The sequence below is a fragment of the Lactuca saligna genome, chromosome 1, assembly GCF_052625555.1.
Source record: "Lactuca saligna cultivar CGN05327 chromosome 1, ASM5262555v1, whole genome shotgun sequence".
Taxonomy (NCBI): domain Eukaryota; kingdom Viridiplantae; phylum Streptophyta; class Magnoliopsida; order Asterales; family Asteraceae; genus Lactuca; species Lactuca saligna.
In genome coordinates, this window is record NC_136417.1 from 13,186,192 (window position 1) to 13,199,537 (window position 13,346).

At 36.2% G+C, this 13,346-nt stretch overlaps 1 long non-coding RNA gene across 2 annotated transcripts; it reads left to right on the forward strand.

Moving 5' to 3' along the window:
- Window positions 1-10,429: 10,429 nt before the first annotated feature.
- On the forward strand, window positions 10,430-12,813 carry LOC145048301 (uncharacterized). 2 transcript variants are annotated; one of them, XR_013682795.1, is made up of 4 exons: window positions 10,430-10,645; window positions 10,924-10,989; window positions 11,087-11,218; window positions 12,730-12,813. It is a non-coding gene; the product is annotated as an uncharacterized LOC145048301 (long non-coding RNA). The 2 variants fall into 2 exon arrangements; XR_013682794.1 differs by lacking the exon at window positions 10,430-10,645 and having other exon boundaries at window positions 10,756-10,989.
- The last annotated feature ends 533 nt before the right edge of the window (window positions 12,814-13,346 follow it).

The window sequence follows — 13,346 nt, forward strand, 5'->3', positions numbered from 1 at the left end:
AAAGACTGAAAACTGGAACTGCTGCTTCTGAATTTGTCGAAAAATAAAATCAAGACCGCCATCTTCAAAAATGTGGTGCAAAATATTGCAATTAGATGCAATGTATAATAACCATGACGTGGGAAAGTGTCAACCACGTCGTGGCAGTCGGAACGATACTTCTTCCTCGCGTCGAAATACAACTCTAATAAAGATGCACCCCACACTTATGACAAATTGTGGGTCTTGACTATAATCTTCGAACTCTCACATGGCTCTCTCTAGCAACAGTCGGACCTAGCTGCTGAACTTACTGCCAGCTTCCTAAGGGCGAATATTCTGTAGAAATCTAAACAACCATAGAGCATCAACATGGAAAACAAAAGTAAAACAAACTAAATCAAAGTTTAATTACAGACCAAATACTACTAAACTAAATATAACACAAAACAAATAAACAAAATCAAAAGGATCACTCGTCATCTCCATCATCATGTGGCTGTGTCCCAGAAGTACCGGCCCCATCAAATCGTGACTGGAATCGTGGTGGAAAGGGAACCGAATACTGAAACCCCTGGTGGGCAAAGAATGCATTCAATGCATTCCCTTGCCACCGCTGTTGCGCGTCCACATGTGCAACATACTCGCTAAGACGGTCAATGCCCTGAGCCAGGTAGCGCATATTAATCTCCCGCTCAGGTCCCCGTTGCGCTCCCCGAGGAGCAGGTCTACGTCGTTGGACCCGTCTCGGCTGTGGCTCGGCAGCACCCTCCTCATCTGCCACATCATCTACTCGAACCCTCAAAGCACCATCTCCACCCCGCTCTAATACGCGCATCGACTCCAATAGCTGAAGACTCATCGGCCTCATGTCGTGAAACACCATCGATCTTGTGATCTCACGCGTCAGCAACTGATATGACCGAGCTAACCGCGTGATAAACTGCCCTCCGCATATCGGGCTATCTCCCCGAAGTCCCCTGGCCCTCCGTCCCAAATATGCAGCTAACGCGACGGGAAGGTTCAAGTTCCTCCCTGGAGTAACTAGTGCCCATAGGAAATACAGGTCCGTCGAAGGCACTCTCTCACTATTCTTGTGATGCGTGAGAGACATAGAAATCAACCGGTGCAATATTCGGTATGTAGTAGACCGAATCATCCCCCCTCGAGCGATAGATGGTGTATAAATTCCTCCTGTAATCTCGGCCCAAAAAGTGTTATCGTTATAGTCTTCTGGCCGATCCGTGAGACAGTCAGCAAGAAATGTCGGGAAGTGGATACTCCTCGTCTCATCGGCTGTGTAAATACCCACCCGAGTAGCAAGCTCTATCACGTTGCATTCCCGGCTCACTCCTCCCAGTCTGAAAGCAAAGGCCATCCTGTCATCGAGTGCCTTCCTAGGATCATAGGAAACTGTAGCATAGAACTCCAGCAAAAACTCCCGATATACAGGCTCCTGGATCCTGAACAAATGCGCCCATCCCTGACACACAAACAATTCCACACCACTCGCGTCCGAGTGTGTGTATTGCGAAAATTCCTGGATCAATGCAGCAAGTCCAGTCCTGGTAGCCAACTCCCAGTCGAATGAGGGTGCAATATCAATCTCCTTTGTGAGAAGCAAGCTCAAGTTGGTTACATAACGCGCCCGGGTAGCATCGTTCAGTGTTTGCGGAAATTGTAAAAAACGATGATCGGTCACATCCTCGGGTGGGTTGGTCCTTTGCGTCCTTCGAGCCATAATCTGCACAAATAAACAAAAACACAAAACCAAACAAAATATGGTAACATTAATAGATTTTTAAACCAAAAAAAAATGGAGCTGGATAGGGGCAGTACGCTGGGCGTACATCCAGCGTACGATGGGCGTACGTCCAGGCTTCACAGGTCTGTGTCGGTCCCTTTACTTGTGCAAAAATCATAACCCACATCAAATAAACACAACATGGGCAACACACAAGTTCAAATCGAGTGGTCCAAAGGCAGTAAAAGAAAAATCGGGACCTCCCTAAAAATATGAATCAATCCCTGTAAATTCTTTGTCTATTAGAAAACATTTATAAGGGAAACATGCATAACGGTCAAAAATCGAAGTCAGTCAAGAACTCGAAGTCACAGGGGTACGGTTTGCGTACGACCCCAAGCTCAAATCGATGGGCGTGGGACGGAATTTAGACCAAATTAGGTCCTAGGGTTTAGTTTATTAACCGAAATCGGTCCATTCAATCTCTAATCAACACATGCATGTGCGAAATTGGCCCTAAATCAAGAACACTATGAACCCTAGAATTCGAACAAAAGTTAAATGCAGCTTATTTCATCAAATAAAACATAAATCTAAGCTATTGAGTATCCGAAATACTTACTTGTGTGTTGGTTTTAACAAGAAACAAAAAATAATCGGGGATCTTGGATAAAGTTGCCGTTCACAGCGTATGCGAGAAAGGAACTGGGTAAGGAAAATAACAGGGAAGTCAAAGGGTCAAAAGATATACCTGGTCGCTGATGTACGCGGGGCGTAACACAAGGGTACGCGGGGCGTAACCCCAACACCCTGAAATGTTCATTCGCGATTCGGGTCGTATTACGCATGGCATAATCATACTTACGCAAGGCGTAAGTTTAAAATTTCCTTTTTTTTCTTTTAATTGAATTTCCTTTTCTTTTTAATCATTTAATCAAGGGACTTAAAACTTTATTATTATTTTTTTTTCTTTTTAATTCCTTCAGCTAATGATGACTTCACGATGAGTGATAAAAAAAATTGAGATGTCATAATCACTTATCTTTGTCAAGATCAAACAACAATGGTTGATCAAAAACCTTTGCATGCAAGAATTGGTTTGCGAAAACACCCACTTTCGGGACCCGTTAGAATATTTCCTTTGTTTTCCTTGCACCTTTAACTAGAAGTGGAACAAGAAGTGACCTAACTAGTCAAGAACAGCAAGAGCTCGGTCTTCCACTTAACCACCACAATACGCCTTGCTATACTACGCCTCATGGATTGAGTTGGACAAATCAACAAAGTAGTAGGCTAAGTAGGTCAAGAATTCCCTAATCGCTTTCATTCTCGAAACCCATGCAAAAAGTAAAGTCAAGCAATGTGTACAATCCCAAATTCCTGCAAAATAAAAACAAGAACCTTCCCGACAAGTGAAATAATATCATCGAAAATCAAACTAAAAATAAAAACTAACTAAAAACAAATAACGAATAATCAAGTAAACTAAATTAATTGAAAGCCGTTTCCTGGCAACGGCGCCAAAAACTTGATGTGCACAAAAGTACCCATTAATTTTAATATTTATAACCTAACAAACTTAGACTAACTATGCACTTATAGGCAGTGTACCTAGTCAGATTACAATATAGCTTAGGTAAGTCGGGTGTCGATCACAGGGAACGGTGGATTAATTTAATATATTTGATTATAGGTTACAGGTCACACGAAAAGAATAAAAGAAATAGTTTAATAAATCTCAAACTAATAATTAATTAACCATTCTCGATAAACTAACAGGAAAACAAATCTCTTCAGGTACTTTGGTTTAGACAAATTTCACCTTAAAAACATAGACAATTGCATACACAGATTCATTTATTCATGTTCACCGATTCCTAAAATGATTAGATTCGTGTTCACTATAACTAATCCTTTAGCAAACAAGTCAATTCAAACAGTGATCAATTCATTAAACTAACATGCTTCCTAGTGTTCAGTTCGTATCAAGCAAGACTTGTAAATATAGTTAATTTAGACATTTAATTAACCTCTTGTTGATGGTCATCAAACAAGGCTCACACATTAACTTACTTATTCTCAAATTAATTCTAGTTTCACATTCGTTATTTCTAGTCTTATAATCTCGATGGTCATCAAAAATCATAAGAGACAAGCAAATCAAGCAGATGTTCATACAACTCAATTCACTTAACAATTAACAACAAATAATCATCATTAACACATGAGGATCTTTAAACAAGCTTGGCAAGATAAATTAAACACAAATAAATTATTTAATATAACAATTAGTCTAATAATCAAAGCTTCATTCAATCGTAAACACAAAGTAAAAGATTTTTACACCCAAATCAGAAACTAAATACAAAAAGTACCATAATGGAGTGCTAAACATGGTCACGTTAGCAATCCATATGATTACTGACATGTATCCGCTCTCCAATCCTCCAGATCTCTGCTCCCGTTAGCTTAACAGCCTTCCGGCCGCCTTCTAGACCCTCAAAACAGCTTAACAGAAGTTAATTGTCGACTAAATTAGGTTAGAAGTCGAATCCCCCTTCCTGGTTAGCTGAAAATCGACATTTATAGTCTTTGTAGCCGACCTAAGTACGCTGGGCGTACTTAGGTTTACGCGGTGCGTACTCAAGATAATTACGCGATTGAAGTTATCTGATGCAAGTTTGTACGCGCGGCGTACCCTTAAGGTACGCGGGGCGTAATCCTCTAATTCAGCAATTTAATTCGTTTAAGCTTTGAAGTCCGGTTTCCGCTTCAGTCTTTTCTTTTGTGCTTTATCGACAACGAATAGCTGCAAAACATAATTCAAAGCATTATGAGTACTTTTTAGTTCTAAAATAGAATAAATAAGGCCAAAATATTAAGATAAAGTGCATAAAAATATATATTAAAATACACATATCACCTACCAAGATGCCTCTCTGAAATACAACCTAAGATATCAGTAATTTGCTCAGATGTACACACACTCGATATCCCAACCCTACTTGATCCCTGGTGCCCTAAGGATTTTTACTTTGGTTGCGTACTGACCCGGTGCCTTCGATAGTACGGGCCCAATACTACCGACCACACCGACTCAGCATTCACACCAAGTCCTCCTCCCAGAGCCCCAAATCCCAAGTACACTATTCTCTCTAATCATGTGCTACTCACTAGCAAATCTCTCATAAGCTCCTTGCTTCTATCTCAACACTCTCAAGCATTCTTAATACCAAAATCCCTAGACTAAGGCATCATATATAAGGCCACTATAGTCCAAATAAGAATACCTAGTCTTACTCTAGCATGCATAATATGATTCATATAGCATAACATTTCTTTTACAACTTATTGTAAGTGTATTTTGAATCACCGTTCGGGCGCCGGCTGATCGTACACACAGTTCTGCTCTGTCTGTTTCAAAACTCTTTTTAATCCTTTTCATAAAAAAAAAAAATTTACTTTATCATCAATTTTTTTTCCTGAACTCCTCAGTTTGAGTTCAGATACGCCCGAAGATGCATCCGAATCCCTCAAACCAAGGCTCTGATACCAAATTGTAACACCGTAAAATTTAAAACAAATTTTCACATTTTTAAACACATTTTATCGAACACATTAAAAACAAAATCCCATTGTATCAATACTTTGGTTCACAAAAATATTTCCCAAGATCAAATACATAAAAATCCATGCGTGTGTACGACTCATGTCGGCGCCTTCCCGCGATCATCATTGGTACCTGAAACATATAACACATAACACTGTAAGCGTAAAGCTTAGTGAGTTCCCCAAAATACCATACATAACACATACTAGCCACTCGAGGTTATAACTCTGTGGGCCCGTGGGCCCTAACTCTGTGGACCCTCTGATATACTCTTATATAAACCACATAGAAACAATGCAGTATAACACATCACATAATAGCATACGATAACTCTAGCACATAACTCTAATTACCACTCAATGTAAAGTATAGTGAGAAGACTCACCTTAGATGTCCCGGTAAATCACTAACTCGTTAGAAATACGATCTAGCCTCCGCCTAAACACATAAAGTAATACTCTCATAAATATAACTCTCAGAACTAGACTTTACTCTCTCTAAGCACCCTTAAAAGGGTAAAAGACCATTTTACCCCTCCTTTGGCTCAAAGGCCCTCATTGTTGACCAAACCCTAAAAGTTAACCAAAGTCAACAGTCAAACTTTGAACCGACTCGGCGAGTGCACTTAGGCAACTCGGCGAGTCCACCTGTGTCCACTTAACTCTTTAGTCCCATTTAACACGTCGAGTCCCTCCTTTACTCGACGAGTCCCCATGTAAGAATCGCGGGGCTACCCCGACTCAACTCGCCGAGTCTCAAGAACAACTCGGCGAGTACATGCCATGCACAAACTCTATTAACCTCCTGAGGTCAGATCTGTTCCTCTAATCCATAGATCTGTCCTTCCCAAGCATAATAATCATGTAAAGTCCAGACCTTGACACTCATATATCATCTAGATGGTATCATTTGGTAATTTAGCTCTAAAAATGGCATCCTAAGCTCATAACTCCCAAGATAACTCATAAAACCCCAAGGGTTAAGGTCTCTGGACCTCTTTGAGTCTAGATCCAAAGCATAAACTCGATAAGGGACCAATTGCTCCACATAATCATCCTTAAAAGAGGTTAGAAAACCCTAACTCTAAGAATCAATACCAAAACTGAAGAAGGTCCGAATAAATACCTCAAGTTGAAGTCTCTGGACTCTGAAACCCCTATAATCACACCTCCTTCAGCCTCCTCTTCCTCTTGGTCACCTTCTTCTTGCTAAACCAAAGATAGAAAGATTAATTATGGCTCATCCTTCCTCCCAAACGATCTAGCTCACTTAGGGTGCTCTCAAGGGACTGGTAGCCACAATGGAAGGCTAAGAGTGCCCTTAAATAGGCTCCAACCCCGGAGGATTAGGGTTTCATTAAACAGCGTGGACTCGTCGAGTCCACTCATGGACTCGCCGAGTCCAAATGCGAACCCGGATGATAACTCGCGACCCTAGTCGGCGAGTCTAAGCATCAACTCGCCGATTTCCTTCACAAATTCCAAAAATAAAATATTAGAATAATATACCTGGGATTCCGGATGTTACAATTCTCCCCCACTAGAATCAGACTTCGCCTTCGAAGTCTCATTTTGCAAACAACTATGGATGCTGCTCACGCATCTCGCGCTCCGGCTCCCAAGTCAGCTCTGACCCCTTCCTATGCTGTCACTGCACCTGAACCAGAGGCACTTCCTTGTTCCTCAAAACCTTGACCTTCCGATGCCTAATTGCCACCGGTCTCTCAACATAGTTCAGGCCTACATCCACCTGAATATCCTCTAATGGTATCACTGCCGACTCGTCGTCTATACACTTTCTCAACTGCGACACGTGAAAAGTGTCGTGAATTTGACCCAACTCCGCAGGTAACTCCAAACGGTAGGCTACCCTGCCTACCCTCGCGATCACCCTGAAAGGTCCAATATATCGAGGCCCCAACTTGCCCCTCTTGGTTTAGATGTAGTTTATGATTTCACCCTTCCTACCCTGCTTGACTCAACTCGCGATCACCCTGCCTACCCTGCGTGACTCACATTTCCTGTTTTTCTTCTCTTGGTTTTAGATGTAGTTTATGATTTCACAACCGGATTTCATATCATTTTGCTGTTGTGATTAATGAAGAATTTAGGGTTTCAGTTCGTTATAGTCGTGGTAATGAAGGGATTGCTCACCAAAAGTAATGACCTCCAAAGCATCTGTTCTTTATTGTTAAAATTTTCAAATACATTTCTTTATATCATCAGTAATTAACTTAAAATTGTAAAGTAAATATTAATTTTATATTCATCATTCAATTTAATTTGTAGACCAAGACGACAAAGAAGACCGAAATTGTCAGAAAGTATGGTAAGTATCCTGATTCTTGCTGCAAATCTCTTAATATGATAAAAATTATCTATAAAAATATTTTTTGTTGTTAAGCTACAAAAAATGAAAATATTTTACTTTAGCCATCATAGCAAGTACTTCCGTGACTTTTGTGGGAAGGTAAACAATTATCTACTTTTGGATTTTTAGTTTAATGAATTTGTATGTTTTCAAAAGGTTTATTGTTTATGTGGAAATAATTTATATTTGTTTTGAAATGTTGAAACAGTATGCAATGAAGAGAAAGGCAGTTGGAATCTAGGGTTACAAGAATTATGGGAAAGTCAAAGCAGGGGTGCATACACATTGAAGTAATAATTTTTATTTTTTTGTTTCTTTCTTTTATAATTTAATATTTTTAATTTATTGATAAATTTGTTTTTTGTTTATGAATGATAATAGTACTGCAAGTGCGGTTACAGTTAGGATCACAATTCGAAGGCTGAGGGAGGAAACTGAGAGTTAAGTAGAAGGTTCATCAATGTTGAGGTCTTTCATTTACTCTTATTGTACTAGATCCTGACAGTTTGGTTGAGAGTTATTCATGACATGTTTTTTGTTTCAAGTATTTTGGTTTTATAAATCATGCAAGACATTTAGTTTTGGATATGGATTTTGCATTTAATTTATATATATATATATATATATATATATATATATATATATATATATATATATATATATATATATATAATTATCCATAGCATTTAGAATAGTATCTTTACAGTGTTTGGCTTGTGGAGTTTTTGATAGAAGTGATTCCATTAGTGCTTTTGAATTAATATTTCTGTGTAAAATGCTCAACCTCTGGATTCTTTTTGTCAGTTAGTACTCGATTTTTGTACTTTTGAATTTGGCTGGATTTGACAAGTAATACCATCTGGCTCCTAATGATGGTTAAGACTTATGATTATTTAAATATGTGACATGTTTAGTTTGCTGAAACGGATCTTGATTTATATTAGCTTCACATTGAGGTACGCAATGAGTTATCAGTAAGAAATAATATCAAGATTTATATTACATAACAAAACATTCACAATTTGTGGATGATATATAAACAAAATTCATAAATTTCAATTATCTGTTAAAATTATAGATATTTGAGGTTGTCACAGTTGCAGTTCAGTTAAGCCTCTCTACCTTTTCATCTTTCCAACAGGTATCACATCAGATGGGATTTGTGATTAAGTAGAGAATGAGTGAGATAAAAACAACCCCTATGTGTGCTATGTTGCTATTTCTAGTGTGGAACCAAAATATGAAGAGTTGAACCGCTTTCATCCAAATGCACTTCATTGCAATGATGTTAAGTGTGTTTTATTTGCATATCTTAGAACAAATATACTAATATAGGGCAATGTATATTTATTTTAATATTTAGCTTTATGTAATTTGGATCTTTTTTTTTTGCAAAGACCAATTTCCTTTATTTTTATTATTTTAAGCATAAAAATTGTAAAATGACGAATTGCAGAGAATAACAACATACTCAACTGTGGCTACCAAAACATCTTCCAACCCCCCACAACGCGGGTGAACGCATCTAGTTATTATTATTATTATTATTATTATTATTATTATTATTATTATTATTATATATATATATATATATATATATATATATATATAGATATATTAAAATTGTTGACAAAATGAACAGTTAAATTGACACGGTTTGTCCAGATTTCTTCCCTTGTTTTACATATCCGATCCCTCTATAACTGGTTGTGTGTCACTTCTTTAATTTATTCATGTCATTTTCTTTGTGTTCCATTTCATTTCTTTAATTTATTACTTTCTTTAATTTATTAATTGGAAAAATCTAAATACTGTATTTTTAATAGAATCACTTTTTCGTGGTATATCTTAATGTATCCCATGTGTGTTGTTTCTTTTGTTTGACTTATTTCTATCGGTTCCTAATATCATTTTCTTTTCTCTTCCTTTTTCGTTCATCTTCTCCTTCTGTTTCTCCCCATTCTTCCCTCTTTCTGTCACAGGTAATCTTCTTACGTTATTGTTCTTTTATTTGTTCTGATGTGGTATTGTTTTTGTTTCTTTGTTGTCGTTGTGTGGTACGTTTATTATGTGATGTCTGTTCCGGTTAACCGGATGGGTGACGCGGGTCCCTCATCGTCCTCTAGTGTCTTTGGTATTCGCCGGAGGAAATGTCGGCGTTTGGATTCCCTGTCTGCTCTCCCGGAGTATGTCGATCATAGTGATTGTGTCTGCATTTGTCAGTTCTGTGAGGTCCTTCAACCCTATTTCTGTTTTTTTGATCTTCGTTTATTTCAATTTCTCTTTGTCGGTTTGGTTTTGGTGATTTTCGGCTAACGATTTTTTAGGGGTTCATAATTATGTCGATTTTTGGAAGCTTGAAAATTAGAATACTATGGGTCTTCAGTTAACATTCTTATGGTTTGACTGAGCTGGGCACCAAGTGTTCACTGAAATGTCACAAAGAATGTTGGAAATTTTGATGTTGGAGTTGAATTCGATGACGTTGAAATCTTTATTTTTTTTTAATATGTTGGTTTTTTGATCATTTCAGGGGAACAACAAATCCATGTTTATTCCTAACAAGCCCTTCACGTTCATCTCTTTCCTCGCTGCTCCGGTCCACTAGAGTCCTGCATTGCGGGAAACCCTCACCGGTCAGTTAAAACTTATACTACTTTTACCTCCCTTCACCGTCGTTTCATCTTCCGAACACCAAATCTTTTCTCTTATATTAACCGATGATTCCATGTAGGTGTTTTTCCGTTTTAATTTATTGATGATGTTTGTAAGTTAGCTGAAATCGTGTCAAACTCCACTATGTAATCGCTTCCATGGTTTCGAGCAGTTGTCTCGCTTCAATCGACATCGTAACAATCCGTCTCTTTAATGTCCACACAACCTTCGCCGGCTCCTCTCTATCACACTTACAAGAAACGATTACGCCTAATCAAATCGAGAAGGTTTGTCCTGTTTATTTTTTCCCTATATGTTTCTTCTTCTCTCGATTTTGGATTGGGTTTAATATTAATTCTAAGGCTATTCCTACTCACTCTCCCTTTTTATCGTCACAAAGAGTACATTATGGATCTTGGCATGAATTGCTTCTTAGTGGTAGCAAAAGAAGCCATTAGGGCATGCACTTAACTCGAAAGAGGTCATTAATATTGAAAAACTCGATGAAGGATGGAGGTTTTGAATCTAAAAATGACTTAGAGGTACTTTGATTTTTGGCAACCAGAAGTTCTCAGAAGGAGCAAACATTTGTTACAACTTAAGACGAGTCATACACATTCTCATCAAAAAGGTATTTCATTTCTCTATTACTTTATATTAACTTCTTATTTTTACAATTTCAATAGTAACCAAGTCTCATCCACAAAAACCACATATTTGGCTTGAAGTTAGCTTCCCCGAAAGAGAAAAAGGCCAAAACATCAAAGACAAAAAAGCCCACACTAGGATATGTTTCAAATTTTGTTAGTGCTCCATCTCAGAAGAAGAAATAGGACAAATGAGAGAAGTCAGGGTATATTGTAAGTAATATTTTTTTTACTATTTTTTTCTAAGAAAGAGTGATTTTGTAATTATTTCACATGAATCCTATAACTTAATTGGTTTTAGACGTGGACTTCATGTATTTAATTGAAACAAAGTATTTTTTATTTTGTTTATTATTAATCTGGATTTTGTTAAATGATTATGAGATCTTGACCATTTTCACAACACATAATCCATTGTGGACGCTAGGGTTGCTAGAATTAAGAAGTAGCTTTCAGGTACGTTTCCATTATTATAATCCATTGTGGATGCTAGGGTTGCTAGAATTAAGAAGTAGCTTTCAGGTACGTTTCCATTATTATTGCCATCATTTAGTTTGCCATAATTTCTGCATTGCATTACATCTCATTTGGCTTATTCTTGCAAAGATGACATCATTGGCAAAATGTTTGACCTTACTGCACATATTAGGTATGTCAAATCACTTCAGATCATGATCTGTTATAAAATCAACTACACAAATGCATATATGATATTCCAAAAGTAGGATGTAGGGGTATTTTGGTCAAATGCATATTGGATCTTTATCATCAATAGGTGCTTATGTGATTTTTAAAATTTTTGTCCACATTTATATTACTAAAGAAAAGAATTAGAGAAAGTAAACATGGTTAAACATTTTGTTTACCATTTCAGTTTCAATGGAATTTTTGTTTCTATAAAATTATATTCATCTTATTTTAAAGTTTTATTTTATTTTTATGATGTTGGTAAAAAGATGAGTTCGTTTTCAATGTGAATCCCAATGAGATTCAGTGATCGGTCAACATGTGTTCTTCTACAAATACTGTTAAAGCTTCCATAGACAAGTATGATCCTTTTTTCTTTGTTTCTTTATATATTTTGGTAAAAAAAAATTGAAATATTATTGCTAAATTTGTGAAAGAATAAAATGTAGTTTCATAAATTGAAAAAAAAAAAAAAAAAGGAAAAGTGAAATGGTGTTTTGTTGAATAGAGGTATCAACTTGGATCCATTAACCAAGTGGTCAAAGGCAATAATCATTCATCAAATTTGTTTGTAAAGATATGTAATGTTTCCCTAATTGTCCCTTGAACAATGACAATAGGTTGGGTTGGTTCTATATGATCATCAAGTGCCTTATTTCATTAAACTTTATGTTCATTGTTTCTTACTTTCATATTATAGCATGATACTTTCGTTCTCTTATCACAACATTCTGCTTTGAAAAATCTACAAAATTACAAGACTATATGATTGATAGCGTTCTTTATGATTATACACAACACCTAACTGGAAACCTTTGTGAATGCATACAGTGATAAAAGGAGCAAACTCCTAATAAGTTAAGGGTGTAAAACATTTGAGAACAAATTGATGTCAAAATGACATTATTTGATAAAATTGTTGCTAGCAAAATCTGTTAGGTTGTAAAAAAAAATTAAAATCTTGCTGTCAAGTTGTACAAATTTTTACCGTTGTCCATATGAAATATGTTATATTGATGGTTCCATATTGTTTGCAGATGGATGCAATATGATCGGAATTATATTGAAGGTGCAAAGAGTGGTAAGAGATCATTTGTAAAGCAGCAAAGTAAAATAAAATTGACTCAAGCAACATAATTTACTGTAGCTACAAATTAGAACAATGTACTATATTTCCAAAAAAAATAGCGACACCTTCCGACCCCCGCAACGTAGGGTCACCTTTATAGTTTAAATCAAATTCTTAATTTTTTTTAACTAAATTAAGTACATTTGTTTTTTCTCCAAATTTAGCGGCATCCATTTGAAATTTAAAAAATACTAGGTGTAAGACTCATGTATTACATGGATTTAATTAAAAAAAAATATATAAAATTTTAATAATTTGAAAAGTTTGAATTTATAAGAAAAATAAAAAAAAATTTTGAATTATTAAACTTAATGAGATTTTTATGTATTGAATATATTACATATATAAACTTTTTTTAATAAATACCATATATATATATATATATATATATATATATATATATATATATATATATATATTACCTTACACATTAAATGTGAAATTTTAATTTAATAAAATAAAAAATACAATAAAATGATAAGTGAAAAATAAAAAATTTAAAAATTTAAGAAAATATCATGTATC